The following is a 15,904-nucleotide window of genomic DNA, read 5'->3' on the forward strand; positions in this document are numbered from 1 at the left end:
TGGACATTTTGCAAGATGTCACCATCTATTTCCCTATAGTCTACATCTTCCATATCCTTTTCCACAGTAAATAATGATGCAAAATATTCATTTAGTATGTCCCCCATTTTCTGCGACTCCACACAAAGGCTGCCTTGCTGATCTTTGAGGGGCCCTTTTCTCTCTCTAGTTACCCTTTTGCCCTTAATATATTTATAAAACCCCTTTGGATTCTCCTTAATTCTATTTGCCAAAGTTATCTCATGTTCTCTTTTTGCCTTCCTAATTTCCCTCTTAAGTATACTCCTATTTCCTTTACACTCTTCTAAGGATTCACTCGATCTATCCTGTCTATACCTTACATATGCTTCCTTCTTTTTCTTAACCAAACCCTCAATTTCTTTAGTCATCCAGCATTCCCTATACCTACCATCCTTTCCTTTCACCCTGACAGGAATATACTTTCTCTGGATTAGCGTTATCTCATTTCTGAAGGCTTCCCATTTTCCAGCCGTCCCTTTACCTGCGAAAATCTGCCCCCAATCAGCTTTTGAAGGTTCTTGCCTAATACCGTCAAAATTGGCCTTTCTCCAATTTAGAACTTCAACTTTTAGATCTGGTGTATTCTTTTCCATCATTATTTTAAATCTAATAGAATTATGGTCCCTGGCCCCAAAGTGCTCGCCCACTGACACCTCAGTCACCTGCCCTGCCTTATTTCCCAAGAGTCGGTCAAGTTTTGCACCTTCTCTGGTAGGTACATCCAAATACTGAACCAGAAAATTGTCTTGTACACACTTAACAAATTCCTCTCCATCTAAACGCTATGGCAGCCCCAGTCTATGTTTGGAAAGTTTAAATCCCCTACCATAATCACCCTATTATTCTTACAGATAGCTGGGATCTCCTTACAAGTTTGGTTCTCAATTTCCCTCTACTATTAGGGAACTGACAAAATAAACAACTGACTTGTCTTGCTCATGAATGTTTTATCTATACAAGTTCAACCTGCCACTTTGGTTTTTATTCATTGTTGGGATGTGAGCATCACCAGTAAAGCCAGCATTTCTCACCTATTTTCCCTCATGAAGTTTGTGGTAGAAACATGGAAACATAGAAACATGGAAGTTAGAAGCAGGAGGATGCCACTCAGCTCTTCAAGGAGACCAAAACTACACACAATATTTCAGGTGTGGCCTCACCCTGTACAACTGCAACAACACATCCCTGCTCCTGCACTGAAACCTCTCGCAATGAAGGCCAACATACCATTTGCCTTCTTTACCACCTGCTGCACCTCCATGCTCATCTTCAGTGACTGATGCACAAGGACACCCAGGTCCTGCTGAACATTCCCCTCTCTTAATTTGTAGTCATTCAAATAGCAATCTTCCAAAATGAATTTTGGGCGGCACGGTGGCACAGTGGTTAGCACTGTTGCCTCACAGCACCAGAGACCCGTCCCCGTGTCTGCGTGGGTTTCCTCCGGGTGCTCTGGTTTCCTCCCACAGGCCAAAAACGTGCAGGTCAGGTGAATTGGCCACGGTAAATTGCCCGTAGTGTCAGGTGCAGGGGTAAATGTAGGGAATGGGTCTGGGTGGGTTGTGCTTTGGCGGGTCGGTGTGGACTTGTTGGGCCGAGGGCCATGTTTCCACACTGTAAGTAATCTAATCTAATCTTGTACTTGTCCAAATTATACTGCAACTGCCATTATTTGCCAACTCATCCAACCTGTCCAGATCATGCTAGAGGAGCTTTGGATCTTCATCACAGTTCACCCTCCCACCCAAATTGGCATCATCTGCAATATTTGAGATGTTACATTTTGTTCCCTCATCCAAGTCATTAATGCATATTATGACTAGCTGGGGTCCTAGCATCGATCCCTGTGGCACCCCACTAGTTACTGCCTGCCAATTTGAAAAGGACTCATTAATTCCTACTCTTTGTTTCCCCTCTGCCTACCAGTTTCCTATCCATCTCAATACACTTCCCCCAATCCTATGTGCTTTAATCTTACACAATTACCTCTTATTCGGGATTTTGTCAAATGCTTTCTGAAAGTCCAAATATACCACATTGACTGGCTCCCACATATCTATTAGTTACATCTTCATAGAATTCCAACAGATTTGTCAAACATGATTCCCTGTTCATAAATCCATGCTGACTCTTTCTGATTCTGCCACTGCTTTCTAAATGATCCGCCATAATGACCTTGATAACAGATACAAGAATTTTCCCCACTACCAAAGTTAGGCTTACTGGTCTATAATTCCTTGGTTTCTCCCTATCTCCCATTTTGAATATTGGAGTGACATTAGCTACCTTCCAATCTGCAGGGACTTTTCCAGAGTCTATATCATCATGGAAGATGACCACTAATGCTTCCATTATTTCTAGAGTCACTTCCTTAAGTACTTCTGGGATTCAGTTGCTCAGCCATTTCTTTGTCCCCTATTATATATCACCCTGATTCTGTCTGTAGGGGATCTATATTTGTCTTCACCAATCCTTTTCTCTTCACGCACCTAAAGAAATTCAATATCAGTCTTTATGTTCCCTGCAAGCTTACTTTCGTACTTTATTTTCCTCTTCTTAATCAATCCCTTGGTCCTTCTTTGCTGAATTTGAAACTGCTCCCAATCCTCAGACCTATTACTTTTCTTGTGTGCTTCTTGCTTGGATCACATACAGTCTCTAATTTCCTTTTAAAGCCATGGTTTGACCTTCTTACCCATTTGCCTTGGTGCCAGACAGGAATAAACAGTTTGTTGCAGTTCCTCCATGCATTCCTTGAATGCTTGCCATTGCCTATCCCCACTGCCATCCCTTTAATTAACTCTCTCCAATCCATTAAGGCCAACTCACGCCTCATATCTTCAGAGTTTCCTTTCCTCTTCAGATTCACCATCCTCGTCTCTGAATCAACTATCTCACTCTCCAACTTTAAAACAAATTCTATCATGCTATGGTCACTCATCCCCAAGGGGTCTTGCACAGCTAAATTGGCAACAATTCCCTTCTCATTACACAGTACCCAGTCTAAGATGGCCTCCACATATTGGTCAAGAAAACCCAGCGCCTTGGTAATTGATATTTCCACATTGGAAAAGTGATTGCGACTACCCATATTATCCATGTCTCTCTTAATTTTATATACCTGTATCAGGTTACCCCTCCGCCTCAGACACTTGAGCAAAATAGTCTAAGTCAGTCCAACTCCTTATAGCTTATGCAGTCTCATCCAGGTAACATCCTAGTAAACCTCTTTTGCATCCTCTCCACAGCCTTCACATCTTTCCTGTACTTTGACGATGAGAACTATACATAGCACTCCAAATGTGGCCAAACTGAAAGTTTATGTAGTTGCAACATAACTTGCAAACTTTATACTCAGTGCCACGATCATGCTGTATGCCTTCTTTCTCTCCTTATCCACTGTGTTGCTATTTTCAGGGAGCTATGAATACTAACCGAAGATCCCTCTGAATATCAATGTTCCTAAGGCTCCAGCCATTCCAAGTATACATTCCACTTTCATCTAACATCCCAAAATACTTCACCTCGCACTTATCCAGTATAAATTCAACTTGCCATTTTTCTGGACATCTTTCCAGTTGATCTACATATTGCTGCAATTTTTTATATCCTTCCTCAATATTCACAACTCCATCAACAATCCCTAGTCAGTACATGCCTTTCCAAAAGTCATCTGAAATCCCAAGACTAGATTGCAAGCTCCCTACCCATCATTCACTCAGCGAGTTGCTCTCACCCAGTCTGGTACCAAGCCCCACATACAAAGAGCATGAGGTTTCCCAGCTCCTGGTGCTCAGGTCCCAGTGTAATAACCTGTGAACCAGTCAGTGAGATGCTGTTGGATAGATATTTACACTGTTACAGCCTCCCTCTGTATTCCATCTCTGACATACCATCTCTGTGAAATTCACATGATGATTAACTCTACTAAGCAAAGAAAACCTGCACTCAGATTCCCTGGTTATATAATCCGTGGAATGACGGTTTGTAGAGAATGACAGAATCCATGAAAAGCCACTGCGTGGGTCAGGGTGAAGGACAAAGTTTCATTCTCTCCACTGGAGAACATTTCCTGCATCTCACAAAGCTGTCACTTAACAATAATGGAAACAAAGAATATTCCAAATGAAGGCTTTGATGAGGTGAGCTCTGATCGGCCATGTAGATCTGGAGATCACCAGATGCACAGAGAGTGCTTTCTACCAGAGCAGCACCAGGTCAGTCTCAGGCACACAGTCAGAATGGGCTAATAGATTCACATCTGAACTCATCTCCCAGCGTGGGAATTTGAAACTGTGCTCAGCCATTCTAGTAAAGATCTCCAGAATCAGCTCAGAAAGATCCCAGGATTATGCATTTACAAACTATTTTGCTGTTGAATCCCATGGTTCAATCAGAAAAATCCATGTTTTAAATTGTATTATCCTTCAGGTTCCACAACCCATTCTACGTTGGTCCCATCCTGCAAGTTCTGTAATTCCCTCCACCTCAAACATCTTGTAGGATCCATGTCTCTTCCGACGTTTGTACCATCCTCCATGTTCTGCAGCCCTTCCTGCCTCTATAACATGCCCCGGATTTTACAGTTCTTCCTTCTTCTGCAATGTTCCCCAGAAGTGCACAGGATAATGGTGGAGCTTCCAGAGATAGGGAGGGATATCAGTACTGGTGGATTTTTCAGAGATTAAGAGGGTTGCAGGAGGGTAACATCACTATTGTAACCCCAGAGCAGTCTGCTGAAAGTGCAGCCACATTGTTTTTTCTCTTGTGGTAGTTTGGTACAACTGATTGACTTCCTAATTCATTTCAGACAGTGGTTAGGGGCCAAACACATTACTGGAGGCCCACATGGGCCAGATTGGATAAGGACAGTAGATCTCTTTCCGTTAGGACATTAATGAACCAGATCAGTTTTTACAATGATCCAATTGCTTCATAATCGTTATTAATGATTCCAGTATTTTATTCCAGATTTAGTGAATTAAAATTCTCCTAGCTGTTGTGCAGAGGTTTGAACTCAAGTCTGTGAAGCATTCGTCAAGTTATGATTATGGGACCAGTAACATTAACACTATGTTACTGCTTCTTTAACCACTGGCAGAAATCACAGGAAATACTTTCACGGCTGTAATGTGATTTTTTTTTTAGAATTCAAATGCCATCAGAAGCCACTCAATATTTGCCCATGTGGTTTTAATGCTTTCTAATACCTCAATATTAGATTACTGCCCTTCCATCTAGACATTTGAAAAATATCTATTATTCTCCATTTAAAATGTTTAACCTAATTTGATAAAGAATATTCAAAAATCTCCCATCACCATAAAGAGTCCTCAGGTTAATAAGCACCAGACAGCTCCTTGCAACTCCAGTCACGCTTGCTCTGAAACTGAGAGCTCTGTTGATATGTTAATAAAGACAATGTGCCACAATTGGAAACCTTTTTTTTAATGTTTTCACTGTATCTCCCAAACCCCATCTGCCTGACTTGTCAAGGTCCCCCTCCACTGCTGCAAGGTAGCCGTCACAGAGGCTAAATCATTCAGATTAGGTGACCAGGTGTGGTGCGTGTTGTTGGACTGCATTTAACTGATACGCACTTCATTAAATAGTGGCTGGTATGCTTCTCACTTGTAACAGATAAACAGGCCCAGTGAAAATATAGATTGATGGCAAATGCCCACAAATTCAATCAGACAATGGGAACATACAGTTCATAAAAAGGTCAATATCAAGCTAATTTTAAAAGTGACAATTAGACTGACACAAAATGAATAGCGAAGGTTGTTTTCAATCATTTACCATTTTATTTTGCATGTTTAAAGTGATCATATCTACACACCATATCTAATAGCCTTTTTTTTTCCATCCTCTCCTTTATATTACGTGGAAAATCCAGCACAATATACAATGGGGTCAAAACCAGGTCACACTCACAAAGTGTGACAACAGCTTCCAACCTCTGTAAATCATCCCTGACTGCGTTCAAGCCCCCACAAGAGTAGGCCAGATCGCGCCAGTAAAACTCTCAATTCAGCTGCTGATAATGGCCTTGGGATAGCTATCATTGCAGAAATAAGTGTTTTCCTTTGATCAGCCAGGATGGAAAATGACATAAGCCTGAAGGTATAGGCCGTGACTAGGTAATACCACAGGCAGTTCAAATGTAAACGGATACCTGGGGCTGGATAATGGCTTTGTGCTCTGATAACTCCATCTCCATAAAACAATGTCAGAGGCGATACCAGCGAGGGAAAAGTGTTCTACGCAAATAATTTCTTATTTCATCACAAAAAGTCAATACCAGCTGAAGTGCAACTAGCCCTCACCATAATTTCCAACCAGAATGGAAGTAATTAGACTGAATTATTCTATACACACACACACTGACTTATAAATGCCAAATAAGTGACAAATTTATAGCTTGCTGCATACAGGCTCATATCCTGCACAGGTCAAGGGTCACACAATGGAATGACATGACCTTGTGCCATTTGTTGTCTGCATACCACTGCTGGAAAAAAATATTTTGTAATTGCCTGCTTATTTTCCCCACCAAACTGTTTCTCTATGGACTATGTGTAATGCAGTAACTACACACAATTATTATAGTAAAATCTAATTACAGTAAAATCTGGGAAAGAATACTATCCTTCAGTGATTCAGGCTCTCTGTTTCATTTGGTGAAGCGAAACACGTTTCACAGCGCCTAATACTTCTGCCATCAGTGGTGATCATTTGGTTTGTTTTTTGGCTATCAATTAGAAATCAGTAAACCTCAAGATCTCAATCTTAGGCATGTTCACCTGGACAGTCAAGAATGACAGATAAATTCCCACCATTTTGTTTTTTAACCCTCCCAATACACTGGTTGGGAAGTAGGGATGGGTGTAGTGGGGTTTTGTGTGTGCGGGGGGGTATGCTATGAAAACATTTTGCAGTGTCAAGGATTGCAAGGAGATACTCTTTGAGATTATTAAACACACAATACCATCAGTAAAAATGTGTAGATACCATACTTCAACAGCTAGAAGGCTGGATTCCCCATTCTACTCACCCTGTGCTGAACTTGTTGGGGCCAGAATACTGTAAATAGTTGATAAGGAAACATAACTTTGTTGCTGAGATTCTAAAAACAGTTGAAGCAGCAGAGTTTCTACATGTTGTGGTTGGTAGAACTCAGATGGCAGACTATGTTGTATGGAGCTTCATTTGCATAGAGGACTTTGCCTTTCTAAAGATGCATGTTGCCTTGTTCCATGAACTTCAGGGCCATGCACAATTGTGTCAATGCCAGCTTTTATTGCCCGTGTCCAGCAGCACTCATGGAGGTGATGGGGAGCCTTCTTTACAGACTTCCACAATCCACATGGCTAACTTACTCTCTTTCAATTGTTCAGTTAGTTGTATCTCAGTAGCAACGTGTTAAAAGGAGTAAGATTCAAAGGCTCATTCATGGAAGTTGCACCGTCTGCTTTCCTCTACATGTGCCTATTATCTTTTCTGTTATTAGACAGCGACGATGGTAGGACATTTACCAAACGTGTGAATGCAGTCATGAAGAAACTCTATGCCAGGAGTTTGAAAAGTCGAAGAGAACTGTTTTCCAGAAGATGACAGGTGCAGATCCAAACGTGAGTCTAGGCCCTGAAAGAACAGGTCAGTCCTCTTATTTTTTAGATTGTCTCACTCATCATCCAAAGATAGTGTCATAGGGCTGAGGAAGAGAAGGGCACAGGGGCTAGTCACCTTCACGCAGTGGTTAAACAGATGGTAGATTTTCCAGGCACATAAAGATGAAGGCACTAAAGGTTTAGCTCCCTCCACACTGACTCATGCAATTGAACAGCAACAATGTTAGCAGGAGAAGAGGGTGCCTATATATTATTGGGCAGAGAATTTATTTTGAATTTAATGAAATTCAATTATGAAGATGATAGGTGAAATGAAGTCAGATTTATAAAAAAAATCATAAAAGTTTGCCCTTTCATATGTAGACATCCACAAAATAAATAATAAGCAGAGCTCTGTATAAACGCTTATGGCTATGCTTTGTCTAACTTAGCAGATCTCCTTGCTTCAGCTCCATGATACAATGTAAAGGCCCCCATAATCAAGGGGCAGGTGGGGTGGAGTGGGGGGTGGTAGGTGATATAGTAGCAGCAATCCCACTGATTCCGCGGTGTTGTATTTGCAATCTGCAGCAGGCCACGTTGGGCAGAACTTTGCCTAAATCTACAAGAGGCAGAGGGTTCGTGCTTCACTGGCATGAAGAACCAATAAAATGAAGCGACCGTAAAGGGTCTGGTGTAGGTCAGGCTCCGTTGGCTTGAAGCTGAACTAAATTATTGTGCTCTGCTCACACACAGATACTAATTTCTTCCAACCATCTTTTTCATTGACAGTTAAAGAGATGGCAGAGCCATTAAAAAAAAACTTGTGATATTTAACGATCTTTTGGGAGAAAAGCAATAAATTATGCCCTGATTTAATAAACAGTATGAAAAAGGGACACAGATTGCATACCACAATTTGTTTTCTCTTTTCTCAAATGTCTGTCCTCATGTAACCTTCCTTTCCTAAAACCAACAATTTGGGCCAGGGAATGGCTTCAAAGACCATGTCGTTATGTCATAATATGGGTCTCATTAATGAGTGATGGAACTTCATTTGACTGTATGACAACAAAGCCTTAATTGCCCTTCGCTTTTACCTCCTTGTGGCAGTCCATGACAGGAATCAGTAGGTAGTGATTACAAACAGAACTTTGGCAAATTTTCTGACTCACTTAATTCAAAAACATGTGATTCTCTTCCAGCAGCTTCATTACCACTCTGACAGCAATCGGCTAAAGGATCAAACTGTGAATGTTAGTGGTGACTTACCATCACACTTATAGCTCAACCAAACTCTGGTTAGACCCCACCTGGTCTATTGCATTCAGTTCTGGGCACCACACCACAGGAAGGATATTGTGGCCTTAGAGGAGATGCTGAGGGAATAAATCAGAATAAAGTCTGACAGAAAGGGTTAAATTATGAGGACAGGGGTTTCATTGACTTGGCTCATACTCCTTGTACATAGAATATTAAGGATGGTCGACAGAGTATTCAAGTTACCAACTGTGTGAGAACAAAGGCTGCATAATCTTAAAGTTTGAGCCAGCTTATTTGAAGTCATTGTCAGAAGACACTTCTGCATGTGAAGGGGAGTGGAAACCTGGAACAGTTTCCTCAAACAGCTGTTGAAGCTGCATAGGTATGAATTGGAAGCGATTGAAAAGAATTACTGAACCAAGCCTCATAGATGAGTTAAAGATACAAATCAACCAGGATCTAAATAGCAGACCAGGTTCGAGTGACAGAAAGCCCTACACATGTTCCTTTGTTCCCACACACTCATTAGAAACCATTTTTGACTATACATTTGCTACCATATAAATTCACAACTTTTATCAAGTGCCCATTTTAAAAACGTTGTATTTAGCCAGGCATGCTTAAGGGATGTTGAGAGTTGGCAGCGGCTGGTCCTGTTCCATTGGCAGCATTGTGGGAAGGTCCGTCCTGATGTAGAGTGTTCACTAAGTCATCTTGAACTCAGAGGAAAGGCTAGAGACTCACATTGTGGAGCACAAGGTGCACTATACTGTGGAACAGCAGTACGAATATTCGTCCTTGTAGTTTCTCATTTGACTAGGTACCAAACTTTGTAACTGTATAGTGGGAGTGTAGTCTTCAGGCTTCCTGAAGAGAAACAGTACAAATTGAAGGTGAAACCACCTCATCCTGCTCTCCTGTGCCTTCTAGTGGTCATTTACACAATCCCAGGTGACTGGTTTGGTATATTTCACCCATCAATGTAACCAGGATTGAGGAGTATCATGAAGAGGAAAATATAGAATTGCTGCAGAGATTTTAATAGACGGTCAAAAGAAGTGAGATTTATAATGTATCAGATATCAACGTTTCAATTTTTAGGTTGATATTTTGCTTTATTTACCAATAGTAGGGGTGTGGGGAGTGATTTGGGATGGTGATTTGTAATTATTTTATGCTCGACAAACAACTTAACAAAAACACCTGTAAGATTTTTGTAAGTACAAATTCTTAAAGTATGGTTTCATTAGCAACAACTACTTGCAGCTGAGGCACCTCTGTTTTCACTCTTTGTAAATTTCTGCAGCAGCAAAGACTTAACTGGAATAAATGCCAGAAAGGTTGTTTGTCTAGCTATAGATTTATTTTTGTGTGGTAAAGTTATCAAAGGATTTGCAGATCATTCATTATTTTATTGAATGGCAAAGTTGTCTCAAGGGGTTAAATGGCCCATTTCTGTTCCTTTGTGCCAAAAATGTTCAAATGTAGTGAAGAAAGATCTAATGCCTATAGCAGACATCTTGGGTCCAATTTTAAGACTGTTAATGAGCAGGTTATGAATACATTAAAATCAGAGCCTACTTGCTTTTCCTGAGGTAACGATTACAAGATTGTTAAATTTGAGGGTGATGACTGGAAAAACATTAAGAAAAGTGAAAAAGAAGTTGTGCGACTGAAAACATGGAAGAAAGGACATGATTTTCACTTTAAAACAGAAGTGCAAGACGCAAGCTACGTTACCTAGTTTTATCCTATATCAGTGCAACTGTCTGTCCAGAGGGGGTTAGTACACATTGCAGCAACGCCAGACCTCAATGGATTAGTGAAGGCTGATCAGGCGAGAATCTAATCCAATACCAATTGGAAAAAAGAATGATTTGCATTCACATAGTAGGGAAAATTTTATCAGTGGCATACTGTAGTGATCGTGGAATAAGAATTGGGAGACAATTCTGCTCTTTCATTTTTTGCTGGCTCCCCACACACTAACACTTAAACATAAGACAGCTATGTAACCGCCCAGTAAAAGGTATCTTTACAGTGGAGAAACCCAACATCAGCTGACAATGGTGCAGGTAAGGGTGGGATATCAAAGAGTCTCCTTAACAAATGGAAGCTTTCCATCGCAGGCAAAATTTTCCCACTCAATCTGAGTACCACTCAAGACGTACTGAATGCAGATGTAGTATGGGCATTTTTCAAATTTACTTGTAAGCTTCTCTTTTACATTGGTTTCACTTATTCATGTATGCATTGTTGATATTTTTTGAGGCTAATTTAGTCGAGACCTAAACCTACTGGCATGCCTCATGATTGGCCAACCTTTTTTGGGTATGGAGGAGTTAGGGCCATTTCTTTCTTATGGAAGAAATAATATTGCGGTTTATGTTCACTCTTGGAGCACACTCAAGGGGCTGAATGGTCTGCTCATGCTCCTTATCTGTATGTTTACTGATTTTGATGTTAGTATCCGGCATCGTACTCACTACTAAAAGGGACATAGATGAAACTGCAGGCTCAGTAGGCCCTCACTTTTATGCATTGTCAAGGATATTGTCCTAAACTCACAATAAGTGGGGATAAATTAATTGTTGCAACGTCAAAGCTCTATAAGGACACTGCCAACTTTGAGGTGGGCATAGATGGATAGTAATCAAGAGTGTCATGCTGTAAAAGCACAGCAGGTCAGGCAGCATCCAAGGAGCAGGAGAATCAACGGTTTGGGCAAAACCCCTTCATCAGGAATTCCTCGTATCTAATCTCCAGCATCTGCAGTCCTCACTTTCTCATTGATGGATAGTACTCTGCTGGACAACAGTGACACTGCCCTTAAGGTACCCTTCCCCATTTTCTTTGACTGAATTTTCTCACTATCACAGGCCCACAGGGATTTTCCAGTTAAACTGCCTGGTAGTAGACTCTTGACCACAGACAGTAATATCAACACTCCAGGAAACCTTCGAAACCTACTCTGCCCGCTTTGTTGTAGCAGGAATAGCAGCAGGCTGTGGCCTGGCAGCAAAAGTCATTTTTAACACACGTTGGAGAGAGGGTGCCTCTATATTGAAGTATTTATCTGTCATGGCTCCTTACAAGCTGCAAAGCCTCTGATTGGTCCTTCAGCTTTCAGAGCTGGATGGAATGTCCTCTCATCTGGAGAAAATTGCCTAAAGTTGCAACATCAAATTCGCATTTAAAATCAACCACAGTTGTGTCTGCATTCCTTCTCCACAGCATCCCATTCCCATATTCCTTCATCCATCCATCTGTCTGTCTCTGTCTATGTATCTGTCTGCCTATCTATCTATCTATCTATCCCAAACCAACTTGCAGGAACAGCAGCACGTGTGTGGATTAAAGGTTTTTAACAAATTAACTTAGCTCCTGTATTTTCTGGATACCTGGCAACCACCACTTTGTGCATTGAGCTGACTCAAGAACCAAACAGGTGAAAGTGAGGACTACGGATGCTGGAGATTAGAGTTGAGAGTGGTGGTGCTGGAAAGACAGAGCAGATCAGGCAGCATCCGAGGATTCCTGATGAAGGGCTTTTACCCAAAACGTCGATTCTCCTGCTCCTTGGATGCTGCCTGACCTTCTGTGCTTTTCCAGCATCACAATCTCAACTCAAGAACCAAACAGACCCAATGGAGAGAGAATAAATTAAAACAGGCATCAGCAACAGCAAAGAGAATTTGGAGAAGGAAAAGGAATTTGAGGCATCACAAGGCGGGGAAGATTTGATGAAAGTGACAAGGAATCAGAAGAAGAAGTAGAATACAGGTAAAGGATGAACCCAGGGAGCAATGGAAGAGCAACATGTTTGGTGACCCCTTCAATTCTTGCACCTTAGCTCAACAGAATGCAAGTGTCCAGAATCATTGCATGACTGCAAATAATTGATGAATAGACTGCTATTGCACTTACTACTTTTGCAGTGATTAACCTGTTTCTTAAGATGACTATATCCCATTATCTCCTGCTCTTCTATGGCTTGCAGGTATTGCTCATCCACAGAGTTGCTGGAATTGTTGTCAATGACAATATTGGGCAGCAGACAGTTACAACTTTACAAACCTGGGCATCCAAAACATTATGTTACATTTGGGGAAATAGATTGACCCTGAAAGTCTTCATGGACATAGTGAATACTGTAGTTGAATCTGGTCCTCTTTGTGCATTCCTCCCTCACCTTGTCCATATGACAGACACATTGCTCTGGAGCAATACCTTTTACAAGTCTATACCGTTTTCTTTTCAAGCATCTTCCTCCATCATGTGGGCATAGCAAACTCTTTCATTGTTTTCATTCCTGTCACTGCTATTGTAATACTTCAGACTGTTCCCACTTCAAAATCCTTCCCCTCTGTAAGCTGACTGTAACGTGGATTTAAATATTGGTTTGCAATTAGGTACTGACTTTTCAGATAATCTTCCTCGGTTATGCATTCATTGCCCGAACAAATGAAAATTTGTTTTCTTTCTTATTTTCTTACATGATGATTACGTTATCTGTTAAGTGATCAGATGGGTGCTGACTATAAAGTCATAGAGGAGTAAGTGAGGATTGCAGCTGCTGGAGATCAGAGTTGAGAGTGTGGTGCTGGAAAAGCACAGCGGGTCAGGCAGCACTCGAGGAGCAGGAGAATCGACATTTCGGGCAAAAACCTTTCATTCCTGATTCGATTGTCCTGCTCCTCAGATGCTGCCTGACCTGCTGTGCTTTTCCAGCACCACACTCTTGACAATAAAGTCATAGAGTCATATAGCATGGAAACAGACTCTTCGGTCCAACCAGTCCAGGCCAAATATAATCCCAAATTAAACTAGTCCCACCTGCCTGCACCTGGCGCCTATCCCTCCAAACCTTTCCTATTCATGTATTTATCTAAGTGTCTTTTAAACATTGTAATTGTGCCCACATCCACCACTAAATCATCTACCCTGTAAACATAATAAGCTTCCAAAGAGCTGTCACTCAAATATATATTCGAACCAATCTCCTTTGATTTTTTTTAACATGAATTGACTACTTTGGTCTCTCCATTGAGCATCAAGTCAATGAAGACCATTAATTTATGCAACTATTGAACTGAGGTATGTTTTTCAATGGTTGATATCGACTTTGAACTGGTTATGTATCATATTAGAAAGAAAATGGATGCTGACTGTCTGTAAGACTACAAAATGAGATAAAATAGGAGAATTAGTGCTAAAAATAGTGTCCATGACAGCATGAATGTGGCTTAGCAACAGCTAACTCTGGCAGGAGGGATAATGCCCCTTTAAGGGTTACGGCTTTGTTTAATCCCAACTCATATAGTGTATCAGAATTCTAGGGCATTCTTTGTGTTCCTATTTGGACTGCTCAAAAAGAGGTGAAAATCCAGTGAAATAGGAATATGAGAATAAAATGGCCAGCATTGTGAAAAATAGTCTGCTTGGGGCAAACAAGAAAATCCTAAAATAACCATTGTACTTGCTGCAGGGATTTTGAAAATCAGCATCTTAATGCTTTAAAATGTTCTTACTCTGCAATGACAACTCAGCACGAACACATATGATCAGCTCACCATTAGCATTTATATCCCTGCAAACACAATTACAAAGTGCATTTATCTCAGATTTTGTTCTTTGAGACAACCTTGGGAAATTGGAATATTTTTACTGGCGCAGTCCTCTGTTCTTTTTATTCTGGCTTCATTTGTGTCCTTGAATGACTTTGGTCCTCAGACTGAAAAGAAAACAAACGGAAATAACAAAGCAAAGGGCAAAGACCTGTGGTTTGAAACCTGAATGAATTCAAACATCATAACGGCTTTTGGTTGAACAAACTCTTCTAATCTGCCACAGAAGGCAAACAGGAACATGAGTGATGTCAGTAATCCAGCCACATTTATACAACTCCAATTGGACTGCATTAATGCTACTGGATGAACAGGGCAAATTTACACTGCGAACGACAGCAAGCCAAAGTGGATTATTACAGGACAACCTTATAGGTTTTGTTTTAATTGTGCCAGATGATTGAAAGTGGGGGGAGGAAGCGGGGAGGTGGCGTGCAAGTGAAACAAAGGCAAAAATGGCTTTCTTCAGAAGCAGGTTCGATACTGAGAGTCTGGTGGGTGATGAAAAAACTAACAGCAATAGGACATGCAAGAAGATTGATGTGCCTGCTGTGGATATGTTGCCCGATGTGAAGGGACAAATTATATCCCTGTTGATTATGTGCTATGGGACAAGCATTTGAAGGAGGGCTGTATCCCAGCACTATGCTGCCTCTGATGGCAGAAAGCAGAAGAGAATTTGATATTAAAAGCTTTCCAAACATATAGACTTATGAAAAAGACTAATTAAACAGAATGGTTCTTAAAAGGACCAAGTTAACCATTTCAGTTTGGCGGCAACACTTCTGCACTGATTGAGGTGCAAGCTTTATTTTTAAATAAAGTAATTAAAGTAGCATAGTCATGTGTGTATTTATTCTAAGCCCATAACAGAGTTCAGTCATCTGCCTCAAGCTTTGGGGTAATATCCAGCATTTCATTAGATAGAGAGACTTTACAATGATGTAGTAACCTGAGTGCTCTCAGGATAGTTCAGATACTTCACAATGGAGCAGGAAGAGTCCAGAACAGTTGGCCTTTGTTTAAAGTCACATCTAGGCTTTTCAAGGGTGATGTCAGAGAGGTACTTATTAACACAAAAGTTGAAGCTTTTGAAATCTAGCACTCACTTTCCAAAGCAAAAATGTCTTTGAGGAAAGGCCGATGGAAATTTTTTTTAAAATCTGATATTGACAGATTTTTACTAAGCTGAAAAATGTGTTGCTGGAAAAGTGCAGCAGGTCAGGCAGCATCCAAGGAGCAGGAGAATCGACGTTTCGGGCATAAGCCCTTCTTCAGGAATGAGGAGGGTGTGCCAAGCAGGCTAAGATAAAAGATAGGGAGGAGACACTTGGAGGAGGGGCGTTGGGAATGCGATAGGTGGAAGGAGGTTAAGGTGAG

The sequence above is a fragment of the Chiloscyllium plagiosum genome, chromosome 28 (assembly GCF_004010195.1).
Source record: "Chiloscyllium plagiosum isolate BGI_BamShark_2017 chromosome 28, ASM401019v2, whole genome shotgun sequence".
Taxonomy (NCBI): domain Eukaryota; kingdom Metazoa; phylum Chordata; class Chondrichthyes; order Orectolobiformes; family Hemiscylliidae; genus Chiloscyllium; species Chiloscyllium plagiosum.